This window comes from Bombyx mandarina, chromosome 25 (assembly GCF_030267445.1).
Source record: "Bombyx mandarina strain Sakado chromosome 25, ASM3026744v2".
Classification (NCBI taxonomy): domain Eukaryota; kingdom Metazoa; phylum Arthropoda; class Insecta; order Lepidoptera; family Bombycidae; genus Bombyx; species Bombyx mandarina.
Genome location: NC_143231.1, coordinates 12,357,562 through 12,380,639, shown reverse-complemented (window position 1 = coordinate 12,380,639; position 23,078 = coordinate 12,357,562). Strand labels below are relative to the sequence as shown.

Here is a 23,078-nt window from a genome sequence, read left to right as displayed (position 1 = left end):
AAATCCAATTAAAAAATAGAACCTAGGGTGCTTTTCAGGATATTATCAAAATAACCCTTCAATTAATTCTTTTCATAAAATATTTATAGATAATGACTATCGTAATTATGTAGGATCCAACTTTAAGGTCTGAATTAGTTTAGGTTGAATTCCCTTCAATTGACGAGTAGTGGTATGCGGAGAAATGTCTAGTCACTATCATTTGCATAGGCTACAAACGAAGAGCCAAAAATAAATAATAGTTTACAAAATCTAACAAAATACGCCTTTATAGAAAATCCAACTAAAAAATGGAAAATAAATTTTAATAAATTTGTATTAAATATAGTGTAAAAAGGGTGGGGTGCATATTATCAGTAGTTATAAATATTTTATGAACAGATATGAGTAGAAGGGTTATTTTGATAATATCCTGAAAAGCACCCCACGCTTTTTTTACAATAAAATCATTTATTCTTACACTATTTTTAATTCAAATTTATTTTCTATTTTTTAGTTGGATTTTCTATAAAACGTATTTTACTAGATTTTTTAAACTATTATTTATTTTTCATTTTTTAGTTGAATTTCAATTTTTTCAATTTTTTTTTAATATTGAATTGTCATCAGTCCTTAATAAGTGTACCAAATTTAGAGTTAATCCGACTTTCGAAGGGGGTCAAAATCATGTTCAAAGATTCCATTACAATAGTGATTTGACTGTCTCCTTTTGCCAACATCCACGAGCAACGCCAGCCACTCACCATCGGATGTGCCGTATTTTCTCTAGCAACCAAGTTAATAAAATAAAAGTGAAGTCGTTAGCGTCAGCTTCGCTTCACAATTTCACGCTTGGGATTCTCTCTGAGTTCAACGACCTGCATATAAGTCGAGATTTCGCACCCTACTCATTCGTACTAACAAATAAAATGTACCTTCAACAAGATACTTTGAAGTGTATTCTATAGGAAAATATGAGGCATTATTATACAAGTACATTTATTATTAGCTAGCATGATTGAAGATACATTTATTTTATTTTTAACTAGCGACCCGCCCTCGTTTCGCTTCGGAAACTGTAATTTATTATTGATATATACACTATTTAATGGATGTTATTATACATATAAACCTTCCTCTTCAATCACTCTATCTATTAAAAAAAAGCGCATCAAAATCCGTTGCGTAGTTTTAAAGATTTAAGCATACATAGGGACAGACAGATATAGGGACAGAGAAGGCGACTTTGTTTTATAGGTACTATGTAGTGACAAAGATTTTAGCTTATTACTTATGTTGCTGTGTTTAGTTCTAGAATAGCACCAATCTTCATTCACCGATGGAAGAGCAATAGCATTCTCCAATTTTCCCAGGGTACAGTGATAACATTGTTTTTCCCTACCTAATCGTTGGTATAACCACGACCCCTCCACCAGGAGTGTACGACTGAAAAGAAGAATATTTACTGGCGGTAGGACCTCTTCAGTCCGCATGTGTAGGTACCACCGCTCTGCCTATTTCTGCCGTAAAACAGTAATACGTTTCTGCTTGAAGGGTGGGGCAGCCGTTGTAACTATACTGAGACGTTAGAACTTATATCTCAACTATATGTCTCCAGGTGGGTGGCGCATTTACGTTGTAGATGTCTATGGGCTCGTCCAACCATTTAAGCAATAAAATAAAAAAAATCAAAGAATCTTTGGTGGCGTAAGGGCCCATCTCTATTGGACCGCTAGGTAAACTCAGGGCTCAATCTGAGAGAATTAATAACACTGGCCCTAGCAAGAGCAGTGCTCCGCTGAATCTACTACTGCATCGAAATCGCGACCCACTGAGAAAATCCAGCGAGAAGCTCAGTTGGTCATGTCTATGGGCTAGTTCGCATGTCAAACTCTTCGTCATAGTCTGCGATCACCAACTAGCATTTGGCTTCTGGTAGCTCTTACCGTAGACTACCATATGAACTAGAAAGTACTTCTGCTTCGCAGCATGGCAGGCAATGGCAGGGTAGTAGTACTTGTGCGACTCACAAGATGCCTTACCACTAGTACCTTTCGCATAGTTGTATAAAAGCAATAGCTCAGTGAGCATCCTAGATACCACTGCAGTACCGAGACAATATCATATGTCATATCAGAGTGGATATTACGTACCTCTAGTGAGTCTAGTGAGCCCGTAGACATCTACAGCCTCGCCAGCCACCTTGAGATATAAGTTCTAGTCTCAGTATAGTTACAACGGCTACCCTACCCTTCAAACCGAAACGCATTCCTGCTTCACGGCAGAAATAGGCAGGGCGGTGGTAGCCTACCCGTGCGGACTCACAAGAGGTTCTACCACCAGTAAAAAGTTTCAGTATATACAGTATTTGAATATAATCCGTCTTTGTAGTAACTCTTCGGTGCTCGGGCCCCTTACAATCGCTGCTTATACAACAACGGAGGGCGTTACGAATCCGGATGTCGATTTCCTCTTCCGGTCTACTATATCTAGGGTAAAAACGATGTTCAGAAAAAAATAAGATACCCTCACCCCATCGACATCATAAGTATTCCTCTATCACTAGTTTGTATTTACAAGATTAGTCTTGGTTCGTATCGAAACAGATTTTGTTGGTTTAGTTCTTAGTTTAAGTTTTAGGCTGTGTTACATTTATTTTTTAAACTCGGCAACACCAAAAGAGAAGGAAATTCGGGTGTTATTTTTGTGGGTTGGCAATCAGATGTTTCGCTTTAAAAAGTGACATAATGTGCAATATGGCAACTTTTTTACATTACATTTATTATAACATTTATTCAGAGTATGCCAGCAGAAAATAAAATCAGACATTGCATTAATGATTTCATGCAGACAATTTCTAATGTTAATAATTATTATGTCATGACACCATGCAAATCAGAAAATACATTCTATACTATTGACATTAATTGCATGATAAAAAATAAATGTATTATTATGACAAAACCTAACAAATTCTATTTAGGTAGCTACAATTTTAGACAAGTAGCAAACTCGCTACATTATTTTTTACACATTTATCTAGCCATGAATTTGGCTAATCAACCTACTGCTTCTTTTGAGCAGAAAAAAAATATGACATCTATTAATTTGGAATCCGTTCCAAGTACTTTAAATTAATTACTAAGACAACAGAGTTTACCTCTTGCAGTAAATATGATTTATTTGGACACAGCCCATCAACAAATAATATTTCTTTGAAAACAACTGTGATCAACCTGGTGCATCAGAACTTACAAGGTTTGATGGGTAAAGAACTTGAAATTGATTTGTTCCTAGATTATAATAAAGTCAATGTTCTATGTGTTACGGAACATTGGCTTAAAAAATATGAATTAAAATGTAATTTTAAAAATCACCAGGTTGTAAGTTCCTTCTGCAGAGAGAATGCTATACGAGGTGGCTCACTGATCATTGTTAATAAAGATTATAAATGTAAGGAACGTAGAGACATTGTGAGCCTCTCTGTGGAACGGATTATTGAAATGGCATGTGTAGAGCTTGAGCGATTCATTGTTGTAAGTGTGTACAGGCCCCCGAATTCGTTATATGATTTTTTTGAAAATATAATGGAACGTGTTTTATTAAAGCTTTCTGTTTCTAATAAACATGTTTTTATTTGTGGTGATTTTAATATAAATTTATTAGAAAATACAAATGCCACTATTAGACTCAGAACATTGTTAAAATCATATAACCTTAGCAATCTATTTTCAGAGCCCACAAGAATAACTAGCACATCGGCAACCTGTATAGATAATATTTTCACAAATGTAAAACCTTTACATAAATGCATTATTAATCATTTAAGTTCAGACCACAGTGGACAATTCTTATCTTTTAAAATTAAATCTGTTTCAGATGTTAATAGTACAAGAAAGCTACCGTTTGTTCCTATTAATATTAGACGTTTGGAGAAGCTTAGAGGTAAAGTTTTGGCAAAAATTCCGAATGTTTGTTATAGTGAAGATCCTAATGTTCATTACATGGATTTATTTAATGTTATTAGTTCTGAATTTAGTGCCATCTTTACTTCTAAAACTCTGATCTTACATAATAAAAGATCATTCAATGAATGGGCGACTGTTGGAATTCACAAAAGTAGGCAGAGATTATACGATCTCTATCATGAAAAATCATATAATCATAATAAGTCATTTCATGAGTATGTCTCTAAATATTCCAAGCTGTTTAAAAAAGTCTGTACATTGGCCAAGTCATTGCACTTAGGCAATCTTATAAAAAATGCACCTGACAAAATTAAAATGACTTGGAATATCATTAATAGGGAGACTGGGAATGTCAGAAACAGCAATGCTGAATTAACTTTAAAAATCAATAATCGAATAATAACTTCTCATCAAGAAGTGGCCAGTGCCTTTGAGCACTACTTTGCTGATATCCCAGCTTCTACCACAAAATCTTTAATTTCATCTCCTACCGTCGCCGAATCATTACTGCAAAATCATGTTGATAAATGCAGTGTTAACTTTAAGTTCACAAATATTGATATAAAGGACATAATTGATAATTTCAAGCTCATTAATATTAAGAAAACTGGTGATTTATGGGGAATTTCAATTAATGTTATAAAATCCATTATTGATATAATTGCACCTTACCTTGCTACAATATTTAATGACTGTATTGATGGTGGTGTGTTTCCTGATCTAATGAAATATAGTAAAATAATACCGTTATTTAAATCTGGTAGTACTTTTGACCCCTCTAACTTTAGGCCCATTTCAGTACTACCTACATTGAGTAAAATTTTTGAAAAAATTATTCTGGAACAACTTTTGAACCACTTCAATTCCAATAACCTGCTTCATAACAAACAATATGGATTCACTAGAGGTCGGTCAACTATTGATGCAGGTGTAGATCTCATTAAAAATATTTTTCAGGCTTGGGAAGAATCGCATAATGCCCTTGGGGTTTTCTGCGACTTATCTAAAGCTTTTGATTGTGTTGAGCATAATACATTGTTGAGGAAATTACACCATTATGGTATTAGGGGCGTTTCATTAGAACTTATTAAATCTTATTTATCCGGAAGAATCCAAAAGGTAGACGTTAAAGGAACGAGATCTTCCGGTGTCTTACTTAATATGGGTGTTCCTCAGGGTTCCATATTGGGTCCCTTCCTATTTCTTGTATATATCAATGATTTACCTAAGTTTATTGAAACCCGTCACGAGGTCGTATTATTCGCTGATGATACATCATTATTGTTTAAAATTAAACGACATTTGGAAGATTATGACGATGTGAATGATGCTATCTCGCGCGTGGTACATTGGTTTAGTGTTAATAATCTGTTATTAAATAACAAAAAAACAAAATGTATAAAATTTACCACACCTAATGTTAGACAAGTTGACACTAATATTACTGTAAGTGGAGAGACACTGGAGCTTGTGGATTCGACAGTTTTTCTTGGTATAACAGTTGATTCTAAGCTGCAGTGGGGTCCTCACATATGCAAGTTAGCGAGTAGGCTTAGTTCTGCAGCGTTTGCGGTAAAAAAAATACGAATGTATATTAATGAAGATACGGCACGCTTGGTTTATTTTAGTTATTTTCATAGTGTTATGTCCTATGGCATTTTGCTATGGGGCAATGCTGCCGATGTCGAAACGATTTTCATCCTGCAGAAGAGGGCTATTCGTGCTATTTATAATACGCACCCGAGGGAATCCTTGAGGGACAAGTTTAAGGAAATCAAAATTCTAACTTTAGCGTCCCAATACATTTTTGAAAATTTATTGTACGTGCGTAAAAACATTGAAGAATTCCCCAGAGTCTGCGATTTGCACAATGTGAACACTAGGAACAAACATAGGCTTGCGTTGCCGGCGGCTCGAATTAAGAAAATAAGCAACTCTTTTAGGGGGCTGGGTGTACAGCTTTTCAACAAGATCCCACTAAACGTTCAACTACTACCTGTTCATAGATTTAAGAAAACTGTTAAGGAACGTTTGTGCAACAAGGCATATTATAAAGTTAAGGATTATTTACTAGATGGCACTACGTGGGAATGAGGCGCTCGCTCCTGGCCTTTTCATTTTTCATTATTATTATTATTTTTTTAGACTTGTTTTTTCTTTTATTGTGAATATTTCTATTTATTTAAAAAAAAGAAAATATTTGAGAAAAAACAAAAAGAAAAAAAAGCCCGCTGAGTTTGTTTCGCCGGTTCTTCTCAGGACTGTGGCTTTTTTTGGAACCGGTGGTAGAGTTAACATTGTTATTTGTATTTTGACATTCAACAAGTGTGTCATACTGACATCTAAGTTGAAATAAATGATTTTGAATTTGAATTTGAATTTGATTTTTTTTATTTTTATTGCTTTGATGGGTGGACGAGGTCACAGCCCACCTGGTGTTAAGTGGTTACTCGAGCCCATAGACATCTACAACATAAATGCGCCACCCACCTTGAAATTTAAGTTTTAAGATCTCAAGTATAGTTACAACGGCTGCCCCGCCCTTCAAACCTAAACATAATACTGCTTCGCGGCAGAAATAGGCAGGGTGATGGTACCTACCCGCACGGACTCACAAGAGGTCCTACCACCAAGTAAATTCGAATTGAAATGATTGAGCCGAACCAAAGGCCCTAGTTACCCCGATCTTAAGCTGGGAATAACGCAGCCGTAGATACCAGCTACGTCCTTGTAGTGAATGTGCGACACATTCCTCTGGACATTCGGTGTGTTCATCTACAAGTCATAATGCCACACTATAATAATAGTTTGGTCAATTGCCTAGCTCCACTGTATACAGAACTCGTACCAATATTTGAGCTATATTTAGTTTATCTCTGTCACTGGGCCCTACATGTAATAAAATGTCACAGTGTAAAATCGATACAACTCTATCGCGATGTCACTTTCTTGCGGCGCAGTCCAAAAGTATAATGTACTTGAGCTTGGAATATAGCTTTTTAGCGAGAAGAAGGTTTTTAGGTAACAGATAACCTCGTCCTTGCGTCGTATTCCTAATTGCTGAGGATCGTGAACTCACTTTTGTATCACCTTCCCACGCACGATCTTTCTCCATCTATTCTTGTCTCTGGCAGTGTGGAGGGCGTTGTGAAACGTGGAATCAAGAGCGGTGCGGATCTGGTCGGACCAACGTATTGGGCTGCGCCCCCGAGGTCTTTTCCCATCTACCTTACCAGACACAGTGCATACAGTGCATAACTAATTGTAATGCTATTTATCCCAATACAAACCGTGGTGGCCTTTTGCACTATGTTACCACCAGGTGATTGGATTTAAAACGTCGCATGTCTGTATGCTATTTCTTCATCGATGATATTATGTCCTTAAACGTAACACCAATTAAGTCGGTTATTAACAATTTCGTGAGACGATAACTCTTCGTAACTTCAACCTTACTTGTTACCTAGTCAAAGCTTCAAATTACTCACTTAAAATCTCTTTTTCGGAATGGAAATATTGTATAAATAGGAGCCTGTCTTTCAGGAAGGTGTTCCCGAAAACCTAATTCCCTTCACAATTATACTGTGTACTTAATTCCATGTAGCGCGTTCGAGCTCGCATAAAGAGAAAATTTAATCAAGCGAGCGCCTTTAGCGATTGCCGTTACGACACGGCCGGAGCGGCGATAGGCAAATTTAAAATTGGAACGCTTCTGTTAGGTTCGTGAGTCTGTGAGCGAGGTTTTATCGAAAAAAAAAAAAATCCAAAAAAAAATTGATTATTATTTGAATAAATACTAGTTTGACATCCATAATATTAAAACTATTTTTTAATGGTTTAAAGTCGCGGATTTTATTGTCATTATAATATTTACAACGTTTCAAATACTTTACAGTTTTCGTGGTGACGGATGATTACAGTGTTATTCGTTGATCTTTCAATATTGTGCTTATGACAGTCTTTTTTTTTTATATCAAAAAATATTTTTAGGATTTTTACTTTTCCATCCATAAAGAACGAACTAACAGTACCTTGAGGTTTGATAGTTTTGTTTCACTTGGTTTTTCGTCTTCACGATAAGAGGATGCCAGTGTTAGGTATTTTCTGTTAAAATTTTGGATGTTTTTTTATTTCAAATTTTAGTATTTGGATATTTATCAAATCTTATAAAATTGTTTGGCAACACTGCGCACAGCATATTGACAAACTGAAGGTCTGTGTACTGGGTTATTGTATTTTGTTAACATATTTGAAATTCGTGTTTCTCTTAGATTGAGTTTCTTTTCTTATTCTTCTTCTTTTTGTTAAAATATGGAGTTGGCTTCTTGCGACGCCATTGTTGCCAGTGTCGAATTTATAAAAATCATCAATTATTAAATGCGTACATATTATGTTATATGAAACGGAACATTATATTTCGATAATATGAAGCCGAATTGAGATGAAATTGATTAATTTGAGAATTTAATAAATTGGGATGAAAATAAATGAAAAGAGATCAGATGAGATCCAATAAAGTTTTAGTAAAATGCTGGTTATTACTGGGATTTGTTCAGTAGATGTTTTGAAGGAACCCGAGAAGCTTACCTTCGGCGATTTTGTTTCACTTTCCTACATTTGTACACTGACAATTATATTAAACAATATTATTACACTTTTAAGCCATAAATAATAAATAAAAAAACAGACGCATCTATGTTCCTTGCATTTCCGCTAGAAAATCATTCAGTTTGTTTCTTCGTATGTAAAGAAAATCCCTTTATTATTTAAAAGTCTTTAGTTTTTAAAAATGATTTCAGTGCCATGGAGTGAAATCTGTCATTGAGTAAAAAGATAGTTCAGTTTTGTCTTGTTTATTAATACTATTTACTGAAAAAAATTTAGTATTAATTTTAAAAGAGATTAGGGATTTAAAAATTGTTTTCTTATAACAGAAAATGCAATTAAGTCTTTTATTGCTTATTCATTCTGAAGGATCCCAGATCATATAGAATCTCCAATTTATGGCGCGTTCGTCCACTCAATAAACCAATAAAATAATATAAAAAATGTCATTGTTAGTCTGTGTATATACTTACCTTACTTACCCTGCTTACCAGAATACACATCTTAGCATTGTATTATATTAAATTCGAACTTTCTTTCGCCATAAACAACAAAAATTCCTAGCGTACACAGTTAATTCAAATTTGTAATGCTTTTAAATTTGTTTCGCCTTTGGGTTTTGTTTTAAAAAATTGTAATAGAATCGCTTCTTCGTATAATCTTTGAGCTAAGTTACTCTGAAAGTTAGTTCTTTGTCTGAAGTGTTATTATGCAAATTATAAATTGGATTACTTGCTTCTATTACGTTATTACTATGCTTGTCTGTGTTAATATTAAAATTTTGTTTAGCAATTAGGTACATGTTCATTATTACATGATTTTGAGCAACATTAAAATTCCAATGGAATAGTTGTATCAGTAACAAGTCAAATACTGTTTTTTTCGTTTTACCGGGTGTGGTCATTTGGTAAAATATAACAATATTAAATGTCTTTATGTAACATTTCATTATAAGCATAGCGACGATACGCCATCTTTGATTTAATAAATAAATTGAAACTACTAAATAATTCACTGCCGGCGTATTGGTTACTTTGATGTTGAGTGACATTACAAGATATTCAATTGTACGAAAATAATTACAAATACTTCATAATAGTTTTATGATCGACCGTAAGACCTTTAGAATTGGAGTGGTCTAATCCAATATTCCTGTTTTTTGTCAACGCCAAAAATGCCGAAAATGTACCTAATTGAAGAATTTAAATTGTTTAGTTTTTCGATTTTAATATTTTAAGGTATGCGCTTGATGTAAAAGAGACAGAAATAGTTCTTTGTCCTTTTCTAGACTAAAAAGGACTGTTTAATTTTATAAATCAATAGAATACATGTTTTTAAGTCGTACAAAGTTCAAAATTCATTTTCTTTAAATTTTTAGTTATGCCATTACAGTTCTAAAGGTGCAACATGCTTAGTACAAAATTTTGAAGAGGACGTCCCAAACCCTAGTTCGTTGATTGACTTATGACGTCACAAGTTTCGATCAGGAACCCAGTTTAGGGGTTATTTCAAACGAACGAGTTTTCAATGCAGCCCTTACAGAAGAAATACATAAGTTTTAGCTTGTATTCCTCTATTACTTACATTTATGTTTGTTTGCGAATATTCGTGGCCAAATTGACCTTATTCTTTACGGTGTAGATGAAATTCAAGATGAGCGAATCTTTTTACATCGTTTTTACGACCGGTTCATTGTTCCTCTAGAAATGGCCCGCGTAAACGAGGTCCCCTGAATTCTATGTGATTTATTCATTCTTCTTTTATATGAACATTAGTGGTTTTCGTCGTGCATGATTACGTACCACTGCTTTTCATGTTTTGGCATTTCTAGAATGAGATGCTGTGTAATGCAATTTAGCCTTTAACTTCGCGCTTTGAGGTTCACTTTAGTTGGTAGCGTTGAAATTGTGATCTATAGGCTCTGTACCCATTTATCGTAAGGCGGTAACCTCATCCACCCGTCTATGCGTTACATAAAGCTAGATTACTACATCGCCTGGAAGGAGAGTTTTATTTCGAATGCCATTACGAAGGTGTACCAGATCTCCATGGACAACGATCAACGTAGCCTCTCCATCGGTCTTCCTCACACAAATTTTCTCCTTCCATACTCTTCTATTATATACTATTTTTTTCGCTCACTCCTCTCTTACACTTATCGTCTTTCACCCAATCCATCCATTTCTTCTTAGGTCTAGCTCTTCCTCTATATTCTTTCACATTCATAGTTAACACTCTCTTACCATCCTCATTCTCATTTCGTCTCATGACATGCCCATACCATCTCAAACGCGCACTTTTCAGCTTCTCTGTCATAGGTGCCACTTTTAGACTTCCTCTAACATATTATTCTCTCCATTCCAAACCATACCACCACAAATGTATGTGTATCACTTTCACAAATTATCTCATCATCCCTATATTGCGGAAATTCCATAATTAATATTTCATTTACGAAACCAGAATTTAAACTACTCTTTCTCGTTGTTTCCAAAGTGATAATTCAGCCATCGTGCAGTCTAATATACGGTTATGGGCTTGGTGAAACAAAAACACGATCATTAGTCATTGCCGTCCTTTCCCTTTCTCTTCGGCATCAACTGTTTTATTGTATGTATCCCGCTTATTAGTTGGCTCGGCTGTTTATATTATGAAAAAAAGATGTAGTTTTATACATTGTATACACGCTTATAGATGGTATTAAATATAGTGAGGTACAACCAACGATTTGAAAATTTCTTATTTTTATAAATTATAAAAGATTTTTTTTTTGCTTAGATTTTGTTTTATTGCTTAGATGGGTGGACGAGCTCACAGCCCACCTGATGTTAAGTGGTTACAGGAGCCCATAGACATCCACAACTTAAATGCGCCACCCACCTTGAGATATAAGTTCTAAGGTCTCAAGTATAGTTCCAACGGCTGCCCCACACTTCAAACCGAAACGGATTACTGCTTCATGGCAGAAATAGGCAGGGTGGTGGTACCCACCCGCGCGGACTCACAAGAGGTCCTACCACCAGTAATTACGCAAATTATAATTTTGTGGGTTTCAATTTTATTACACGATGTTATTCCTTCACCATGGAAGTCAATCGTGAACATTTGTTTAGTACGTATTTCATTAGAAAAATTGGTACCTGCCTGAGATTCGAACACCGGTGCATCGTGCTCAACGCGAATGCACCGGACGTCTTATCCGTTAGACCACGACGAGTGTATATTCTATTTTATATTCTATTTATATATTCTATTTATAAAAATTTGAAATATTCAAATCGTGGTTGTCATAAGACAAGCGCTAATGTTAAATCTACTCGCATTCCAAGCGTTCATTGATTGTCTTAAATGAACAACCTTGCTCCCAGTGCCAATAACAACTGTAATGAATTCGATCTTAATTGGATAAAAGCTTAAGGTACAATTGATTTAAGTGTAATAGAAAATTTGAACCATATCCGTCGAGAGCGTCGAGTCTGGAAGTATGTGTATTGTAAGGTTTGTTTTAGTATATCTATTATATAAAATTTATTATGTTAAAATTAAGATAAATTTTTGATTACCATGTGGCAACACTCTTGGTGGAAGCGATGACGATAGTGGGGCGAGGCATAATAAAAACGACGGAGCACGAAGTAAAGTGGGTAGTCAGAAAAAAAAACGTATAATGCTGTGTACTTTGTAGTGAGTATATACCTAAAAATTTGTAAAATTGTTTGTATACATTTTTAAACATAACGGCGTCCGACTTTTTAAGTATTGAAAATTAATTAATTAAGAGACTTCAAATTTATTTTGCTAATTACATAAGCGTTTGTAATTAGATAACGATTTAACGTTCTGTGTTCGATTATATTGTAATTTTAAATAAAGAGCGGGCAACACCGATTGGGGTTACGTCTGTCATGGCGGACGAACGTCAAGTCATTCTATTCTCTGGTTGACAGCGGTCGCACATGGCGGTCATTCACAAAACCCATTATTCACTCTAAATCAATAATTATTATTATAATCCCTGATTGCTTAAGCAATTTAACAGTCTTTATAATGAAGATGCAGTAAAGTCAACACTACAGTCTACATATTTTAATGTTTCCTTTTTTGTTTTTTATTGCTTAGATGGGTGGACAAGCTCATAGCCCACCTGGTGTTAAATGGTTACTGGAGCCCATAGACATTTACAACCCAAATGCGCCACCCACCAAGAGATATAAGTTCTAAGGTCTCAGTATAGTTATAACGGCTGCCCCCGATTCCGATAGAGGCACCCGTCACGTGCGGACGTGCTCATCGACCACTCGATTGCCCGACCTTTGTTCGCCCGGCTTTTGTTAGCCCGGCCATTGTTCGCGCGGCCTGTGTTCGTGGTACATCTGCCGACCAAGTGTTTTTTCTGGAAGTTTTTAATTTTAATTGTTTTGTTTCCTTTTGTTATTTCTGTGTTCGTGGTACATCTGCCGACAAACTGTCTTCCTGGAAGTGTTTAATTGTTTTGTTTCTTTTTGTTATTTCCGTTTTGTTGTGTTTTTTTCTTTGTCCTGTAGTAATCGTGCCGCATCGCCACCTGTGTTCAATAGAACCGCTCAGGTCCGAGAAGTTGGGGCCTCGCCGCAAGGCGAGTGTTTTCTAAGACCCAGGGTAGCCCCACCTGGGCACGTAGCCATCATGGACGCGGTATTTGCGGAATTTCTCCGGCTTCGCTACCCAAAGCTCACTTCCGAGTTTCAGGCCTTCAAGGCCGATCACACCGCGAGCCCTCTCGTGGACTCCGCCGAGCTCGCTGCTCCTGCGTCGCCTGTACCTGCGTGCAAAGCTTCTGCATCGAGCACCGCAGCCTCCGTCGTGCCTGCCGTTCCCGCGTCGCCTATACTGGCGAGTAAAACTGCTGCGTCGTCCGCCGTGGTCACCGTTCCAGCAGCGCGATCATCCGCGGCCTCCGTCGCACCCTCCAAAACACCTACTCGTAGGTCACCTGCGCCCGCCTCCTCGTCCTCCGACTCTGACTCGAAGATGGAGGTCGACCTCGCCCCCGCCTCATCCACGGATGGATTCACCCTGGTGCAAAAGGGTAAGAAGCGTGCCGCGGAGTCTCGAGCTCCCGCGGCCGCTAAAATTAGCAAAGCCGCGAACGCGTCGCGCCCCCGCCCTCAGACTCCCGTTGCGCCTCCAGCCCGTGCCACTCCGTCGCCGCGTCCGGTGGCACAAAATAAAACCCAGACCCCTCCCCCGGTAATCCTTCAAGAGAAGGCAGCTTGGGAACGAGTTTCCCTGGCCCTTAAGGCCAAAAATATCAATTTCACGAATGCCCGTAACCTCGCGAACGGCATTCAAATTAAGGTTCGAACACCCGACGACCATAGGGCCCTCTCTTCTTACCTCCGTAAGGAGCGTATAAGTTTCCACACGTATACGCTCCAGGAGGAGCGCGAACTCCGTGCCGTTATACGTGGCATCCCTAAAGAGTTGGATGCCGAGCTCGTTAAGGCCGACCTTCTCGAACAAGGCCTACCGGTTAACTCCGTACACCGCATGCATACAGGCCGCGGAAGGGAGCCATATAATATGGTTCTCGTCGCCCTCCAGCCTACCCTCGAGGGTAAGCAAATATTCAACATCCGAACGGTCTGTAGCCTTTCCGGAATCGCAGTCGAAACCCCACACAAGAAAGGCACACCTAGCCAGTGCCATAACTGCCAATTATACGGGCATTCTTCCCGTAACTGTCACGCGCGCCCCCGATGCGTCAAGTGCTTAGGCGATCACGCCACGGCCCTATGCACTCGCGATCAAAAAACCGCGACGGAACCGCCTAGCTGCGTCCTGTGTCGAACACAGGGTCACCCCGCAAATTACCGCGGATGCCCCCGAGCCCCTAAAATAAATCGATGCGTCGCCCGCCAAAACCGCCTCCGAGCTTCCGGCCCAGACATCAAAGCCTCGGCACCCTCTGTGTCGCAGGCTAAGCCAGCGTTCGTTCCGGCGCCGGTGCCCAGTGTCTCGGCCTGGGCGAAACCGCTGCCGTACACGAACACGGCTACAACTCCCTCCTCCGCAATTCGTCCCGCCCCCGCGACTCGTCCCTCTCCCGCGACTTGCCCTCCGACCGCGTCCGAAAATCTCGCTTTAGCGATCGACTTCTTTCAGTCGATCAACTTTGAGCGCGTTAACGCTTTGGGCGACGCCATTCGCGCTGCCTCCACTGCACAACACTTTATCGCCGTTGTGCAAGAATACGCCGACGTATACGCGTCATTAAATACGTACGTCCTCTCCTCACTCCGCCGGTAATCAATGGCGTATATAAGTAGAATAAAGCCCCTATCCGTAGCGATAGGATTTTTTAACGCTTACGGTCTCGCAAATCAACGTGATCAGGTTTCTGACTTTTTGCGTGACCATCAAATTGATATCTTTTTAGTGCAGGAGACCCTACTTAAGCCCGCGCGCCGTGACCCTAAAATCGCGAACTATAACATGGTCAGGAACGACAGGCTCTCTGCTCGTGGTGGTGGTACCGTCATTTACTATAGAAGAGCCCTGCATTGCGTTCCGCTCGATCCTCCCGCGCTCGCTAATATCGAAGCATCAGTGTGCCGAATCTCAGTGACGGGACACGCGCCGATCGTTATCGCGTCCGTTTATCTTCCACCGGATAAGATCGTTCTAAGCAGTGATATCGAGGCGCTGCTCGGCATGGGGAGCTCTGTCATTCTGGCGGGCGACCTAAATTGTAAACACATCAGGTGGAACTCACACACTACAACCCCGAATGGCAGGCGGCTTGACGCGTTAGTCGATGATCTCGCCTTCGATATTGTCGCTCCGCTAACCCCGACTCACTACCCGCTAAATATCGCGCATCGCCCGGATATACTCGACATAGCGTTATTAAAAAACGTAACTCTGCGCTTACACTCGATCGAAGTAGTTTCAGAGTTAGATTCAGACCACCGTCCCGTCGTTATGAAGCTCGGTCGCGCTCCCGATTCCGTTCCCGTCACGAGGACTGTGGTGGATTGGCACACGCTGGGCATCAGCCTGGCTGAATCTGATTCACCATCGCTCCCGTTTAGCCCGGACTCTACCCCGTCTCCTCAGGATACCGCTGAAGCCATAGACATCTTAACGTCACACATCACCTCGACATTAGATAGGTCATCGAAACAAGTTGTAGCGGAGGACTTCCTTCACCGCTTCAAATTGTCCGACGATATTAGGGAACTCCTTAGAGCTAAGAACGCCTCGATACGCGCCTACGACAGGTATCCTACCGCGGAAAATCGAATTCGAATGCGTGCCCTACAACGCGACGTAAAGTCTCGCATCGCCGAAGTCCGAGATGCCAGATGGTCTGATTTCTTAGAAAGACTCGCGCCCTCTCAAAGGTCTTACTACCGCTTAGCTCGTACTCTCAAATCGGATATGGTAGTAACTATGCCCCCCCTCGTAGGCCCCTCAGGCCGACTCGCGGCGTTCGATGATGATGAAAAAGCAGAGCTGCTGGCCGATACATTGCAAACCCAGTGCACGCCCAGCACTCAATCCGTGGACCCTGTTCATGTAGAATTAGTAGACAGTGAGGTAGAACGCAGAGTCTCCTTGCCACCCTTGGACGCGTTACCACCCGTCACCCCGATGGAAGTTAAAGACTTGATCAAAGACCTACGTCCTCGCAAGGCTCCCGGTTCCGACGGTATATCCAACCGCGTTATTAAACTTCTACCCGTCCAACTCATCGTGATGTTGGCATCTATTTTCAATGCCGCTATGGCGAACTGTATCTTTCTCGCGGTGTGGAAAGAAGCGGACGTTATCGGCATACATAAACCCGGTAAACCAAAAAATCATCCGACGAGCTACCGCCCGATTAGCCTCCTCATGTCTTTAGGCAAACTGTATGAACGTCTGCTCTACAAACGCCTCAGAGACTTCGTCTCATCCAAGGGCATTCTCATCGATGAACAATTCGGATTCCGTACAAATCACTCATGCGTTCAACAGGTGCACCGCCTCACGGAGCACATTCTTGTGGGGCTTAATCGACCAAAACAGTTATACACGGGAGCTCTCTTTTTCGACGTCGCAAAAGCGTTCGACAAAGTCTGGCACAACGGTTTGATTTTCAAACTATTCAACATGGGTGTGCCGGATAGTCTCGTGCTCATCATACGGGACTTCTTGTCGAACCGCTCTTTTCGATATCGAGTCGAGGGAACCCGCTCCTCCCCACGACCTCTCACAGCTGGAGTCCCGCAAGGCTCTGTCCTTTCACCCCTCCTATTTAGCTTATTCGTTAACGATATTCCCCGGTCGCCGCCGACCCATTTAGCTTTATTCGCCGACGACACGACTGTTTACTATTCCAGTAGAAACAAGTCCCTAATCGCGAAGAAGCTTCAGAGCGCAGCCCTAGCCCTAGGACAGTGGTTCCGAAAATGGCGCATAGACATCAACCCAGCGAAAAGTACTGCGGTGCTATTTCAGAGGGGAAGCTCCACACGGATTTCCTCCCGTATTAGGAGGAGGAATCTCACACCCCCGATTACTCTCTTTAGTCAATCCATACCCTGGGCCAGGAAGGTCAAGTACCTGGGCGTTACCCTGGATGCATGGATGACATTCCGCCCGCATATAAAATCAGTCCGTGACCGTGCCGCGTTTATTCTCGGTAGACTCTACCCCATGATATGTAAGCGGAGTAAAATGTCCCTTCGGAACAAGGTGACACTTTACAAAACTTGCATAAGGCCCGTCATGACTTACGCGAGTGTGGTGTTCGCTCACGCGGCCCGCACACACATAGACACCCTTCAATCTCTACAATCCCGCTTTTGCAGGTTAGCCGTCGGAGCTCCGTGGTTCGTGAGGAACGTTGACCTACACGACGACCTGGGCCTCGAATCTATCCAGAAATACATGAAGTCAGCGTCGGAACGGTACTTCGATAAGGCTATGCGTCATGATAATCGCCTTATCGTAGCCGCCGCTGACTACTCCCCGAATCCTGATCATGCAGGAGCCAGTCACCGTCGACGCCCTAGACACGTCCTTACGGATCCCTCAGATCCAATAACGTTTGCACTAGACGCCTTCAGCTCTAGGAGCAGGCTTAGGGACCTCGGTAACCGTACTCGTCGAACTCGACAAAGAGTTCGCCGTGCAACCTAACCCATGAATGAGCTCGCTGAGTTTCTCGCCGGATCTTCTCAGCGGGTCGCGATTCCGATCCGGTAGTAGATTCATTCGCAAAGCAGCTACTCTTGAGTTGTTAGGTCTCCTTCGGAGGCGCTCGGGTAGCTGTTAGCAAATCCCACCCCTCCTGGCTGAGCCTTTGCTCGCCCACCTGTCCTGGTGAAACTGGAAAGGCCTCCGGGCCACCAGTAATCCTTCAATCATAAAAAAAAAAAAAAAAAAAAAAAACGGCTGCCCCACCCTTCAAGCCGAAACGCATTACTGTTTCACGCGTATAATGAAGTTTAAGGTTGGCTTACTTAGCGACCCAGTTAGAAGAAACAAGTTATTACAGTATGAAAGTTGGAGTGGTAAGTTAATATTTAGCTGTCGGGATTATGTATGTTTAAGTTTATTTTCAACAATGCTTACATTCGTTTTATTACTGTACACGGCAACCAGAGTCACGGTTGGTTATGTGGTTACTGATGCCCATGGACATCAACAATCTCCTATGGAATAAGGAAGACAATTATATAAAACTAGCCGAACTTATTTTGCTCTATTACCAGCAAACAAAGGTAGGTGTACAATTAATTTAATACCAATATGGGATTAGTATCGATACTACAATGGATGAATAATAGGAAAATATTAATAGCCTAATACTATAATACCATAAATACTACTCGTGTCTCTCACTTTGCTGGTATCATGAACGACGATGACTATTTACAGTTAGGTGTTCCGTACGCTCGTTTGCTTATAACGACAATAAAAAAACGTTAGCTGAGTTTGTGCACCGCTCTTTCCCACGAATCCTGAGTGGTATGGAAAGTATCTAAAAAAGCTAAAAAAAAATATTGTATTCATATTATCATTTATTTTCAATAGTAAAATATCAACAACATAAGTTGGAGCTGGAAAGTGGATAAACTCAAAAAAAAATTAATTTCAGTCCTTGCTTGTTGAAGGTCTGTATCATGGAATCTTACCATACTTTACATCTTATTTCAGAACTAGCATTTCAGTTCAAGGTGGACGTGAAAGGTAGTCTCCTATAGTAATTTAATGAAATATTTACAGGTGTTTTTCGTTTTTTAGTAAGTTAATATTGAAGTTAAATTAGGATATAGAAAAGGGTTTTTTATTGTTCACCTATAAAATAGTACTCAATTAAAACCATTGTTACGGTTCAGTCTCGCTTCTTATTTCAAAGGAACTTTGTAAATGTCAAGAAATATTATTGTAGAAAATTTGACGGTAGTTAGTTTAATTCAAATGCCGATGGATTATAGCCCTTGAAAAACCTTAACCTGAAAAAAGGATAATGCGGATCCATATTTGGCAGTACGACATGACCGTTCGAATTTCGATAGTAAACATTTGTTATATCAACTCAAATTGAAACGAGCAATTCTTGTAAATATATTATATATAATCGGAACCTCGGAAACGGCTCCAACGATTTTTATAAAAAATAGTATACAGGCGACTTCGGGGGCGATAAATCGATCTAGCTACGATTTATTTTCAGAAAATATTGTTTTATTCGTGTTTTCAATAATCAACTTTATCGATAATCAACTTTATGACTCTTCCCGACATCTATTGGCGAATTAACTAATTGCTTTAAAGACACAATAACACTAAAGCTATTTCAGCAAATGGCGTTGTTAAACCACCCGAAGCCACTTAAAAATACCTAAACGATCTTGGAATATTTCATCATTTTATCAATATGTAATTCGTATTTAAATATAATTTCTAAAAAACACAATTTATAAAAAAAAAAAACTGAGCAAAGCTCGGTCATCGTCTAGTTCGTATTTAAATATAATTTCTAAAAAATACAATTTATGAAAAAAAAATCGAGCAAATCTCTAGTATAGTCTTAAATGCTAAAAGTATTTATAGACCAATCACACACGTACAAGATTAAAGAGAACATGAAACGTAAATTTGAAATAATAAATCAAATAAGCGATACGAAACGTAATCTCAACGGGCTCGCGAGACTGAGACACGTTTTCGCTTCATTAGTCCTCACAAAAGACTCGCGCGTGGGAAGGGCTTGACCCGCAAAACTCGCGGAAACTCGCCCTGATCTATTTCGTTCATTCTCTGAAACTCCGCTTGACAGATAGTAACAAGTTCCGTCGTAAATTCGGATCGGTAGTCGAAAACTGTCGCATAGTTAGGAAAGAATAAGTTTTATTCGCGTCACGAGGGCCCACTTCCGAGTTAAATATAATCAGCGGTGCGTATTTGAGTTTGTGACGTGACCCGCTATAGGATCTGTGTGCTTAGTGCGAGTTTTTTAACGTTCTCGATAGCGTAAAAGTTAACTCAGATTTGTATGTAGTTGAAACGATTGCCTATGTTTGCCGCTAGGGGCGCTGTTTCAACTACATTCAAATTTGAGTTAACTTTTACGCTGTCGAGAACGTTAAAAAACTCGCACTAAGCACACTGCTTAAGTATAAGACCTTTGATTGTTATTGTTTTCTTAAGCAGTGCTACTGTATCAAACCATCATAATATTAGCCTTATTAAAAACAATGAAATATTCCCATATTTGTAGTTTCTTAACCTTATAATCTGTATTGAAATAGGCAAAGGCAAAATCGTTCTATATATTTCCCCCTCTGTTTATCAGCAGGTGTTCTATATTTTTTATTAACTAGTTATAGGCTACTTTTATCGATGAACAAACAGTTTTTCCAGCAGAAGGAATGTCAATAACAAAACAAGAGTAAATGTACTCGTAGTATTAGACATTAAAAGAATCTACATTTTTATGTATCAATGATTGAGGTCGTATTTCGTTCAAATGTTTTTTTAAATTTTATATGCGTACAGACTTTATATCATCTTAGGCCTTACAGCCCAGGGTGGGCCTTATGTCTCTCCAGACTGCTCTGTTCAGTGCTTTCTCCTTCCAGTTCCTGATACCGATTACTTTGAGGTAATGCTCTACGCCATCTAACCATCGGGGCTTGAGCCTGCCACGACTTCTGCGGCCAAAGACTCTACAGGGAGGTTTAAAATCTACAACAAAGTAAAAACCTAGTTTTGTTGTAAAAAACACTGTGCACGCTTGGTCGTACATTGTTGTTGTACTTATCACAACAAAGGGATGTACAGTGTCCAGGCTTCCCTTTGTTGTGATTTTAAGAACCCTGATAACTTGAGAGATGATTTGTTGATAAGCTTAAAAGTAACTGGTAGATGATATGGGATAAATGATCTTATGCGAGTACGGAACGCCTTGCTGATGGCAATACACGAACTGACTTGAAAATCAATGATTCCGATGCAAAATGTAAGCTGTATAGTATGCGCGCTTTTACGATAACAAACACTAAATGGTACCTTTGAAATTAATAATAATCAGTAAACTAGAAATTTGTAATATAATTGTTATCCGATTTCTTCTTTTTATGAGCAATTTTGTTCACACTCAAATTCAATTCCCTATTCGATCGAACAAAATGCTTTGCAACATCTTAATGTGTTAAGGCCTTTTGACGATCTTGGAGAAACGTCTTCATCACGATATCGACTTGCAAACTTTGGATTAGGCCAGCGTACGGGTTTTTTCTAAAATTGAGATAGTATCTACATAGAAGTGTGAACGTTTATAATCAAATTTTAGTTTTAGATTAGTATAGGTACTTGTAACTGGGATAACCTTTGAATGAAACAATTTCAATGAAACAATTTTGTTCTGATTCTGATTCAATTTTGAACTGCTATTACTTGGGAATAAAACTTATATGTACCTAGTCAGGTCATAAATTCTGTCACATGTTTAATGTAAAATAATTGAAACAAGTTTATTCATTATGTAACCATTCATATACCAAAATGAACTTAACAAAACATAGATTCTTATGACACTAAAGTTTATTCAAAATGACCTCCGTAATTTTGAATACAGGCCTTCAATCTGCGCGGCCAGTCGTCTATCGCAGCACGAACGAGGTCCATGTCAATATCGGCGGCTGCCTTAATCAAGGATGTCTTGAGTGACTCCAAATTGGGATGAGGCTTTGAGCACGCCTTTTTTTTTTTTTTTAAGAGATTTTATGACCTGGTAACTGAGACCTTTAAGTCATGTCTTATTTTAATCTATATTCTTAATTTTATGAAAAATGATATCATGGAGTGAAATGAAATGAAAATGATTAATTTGAGACATTAATCAACTAGGATGAAATTAAATGAGATGATATGAGATGAAATCTAATCTCAGTAAAATGGTGGTCATTTACTAAGATTTTTCAGTGGACTTTTTGGAGGATCCCGAGAAGTTACGTCCAGCGGCTTTGTTTCATTTTCCCACATTTGTGCACTTTCACAGATATTAAACGGTTAATAAACCACCATTATTACACATTTAAACCCGAAGAAACACTAAATAGACAAAATAAAACAAATCACACAACTTCACTCCTCGCGTTCCCGCCAAAAAGTCTGAGCACGCCTTTTCCTCCAAGTGTTGCCATATCTTGTAATCTAACGGATTCAAATCTGGACTGGAGGAGGGCCAGTCTTCGTGCCGGATGAAGTCGATTTCACGCGCCGCCAGCCAGTCTTGTGTGCTCTTCGCTCTATGAGCTGGCGCCGAATCTTGTTGGAATACCCAGTGCCTGTTATTGAACATGGTATGAGAAACAGGTTCCACAAGGTTCGTCAGGACTGTATTTTGATACACAACTGCATTCGTTTTTACACCTTTCTCACAAAAATGTACTGTTAAGCCCCAATAAGAAACTCCCAACCATACCATGAGCGAGGATGGAAAATAACCTCGTTGGACACGCGGAATACGGTTGCTCGCTTCTTCACTACTGTGTGCGTACACCTTATCATTTTGTTTGTTGTAGCTCTCTTCTACGGTAAAAATTTTTTCATCCGAAAAAAGAATTTCCCGATATTTTTTTCCCGCGTACCGCTTCAATAGATTTTAAGCTATGTAAATTTACTGGAAATAAAAAAGGCTTTATTATTATTATTATTATTATTATTTTCATATGTTTCCCCTTTCTCAGTTCAGTCTGTCGACAGAGCCGGTGGAACTGTATATACGGGCTTTTGGCCAAGTAATATACATTAGTTATGAGTTAATAATTATGCTAGTTTTTATTGCGTGTAGTAAGTTTGGTTTTCTTCAAGCTGCATGAACTTTCTCACTATTCTGCATGTATTTAGGATAGCTGCCTTTTGTAGTGAAATAAATATGTTATCTTTTAAATCTAGAAGCTTTAAGCTGTTGTGGATGTGGTTTGGGACAACTCCAGTGGTTGAGATTATTATTGGGACTATGTATGCTTTTTTCTGTTTCCAAAT

The 23,078-nt window shown here is 39.2% G+C and overlaps 1 protein-coding gene and 1 long non-coding RNA gene across 2 annotated transcripts in view; both read left to right on the top strand.

The window, feature by feature from the left end:
• Positions 1-23,078, top strand: part of side-VII (sidestep VII transmembrane protein) — a 240,927-nt gene that overhangs the window by 5,576 nt on the left and 212,273 nt on the right. The gene's annotated exons all lie outside the window — the stretch shown is intronic.
• On the top strand, positions 3,008-5,342 carry LOC149499904 (uncharacterized). Its single transcript, XR_016325368.1, has 2 exons — positions 3,008-3,246; positions 3,859-5,342. It is a non-coding gene; the product is annotated as an uncharacterized LOC149499904 (long non-coding RNA).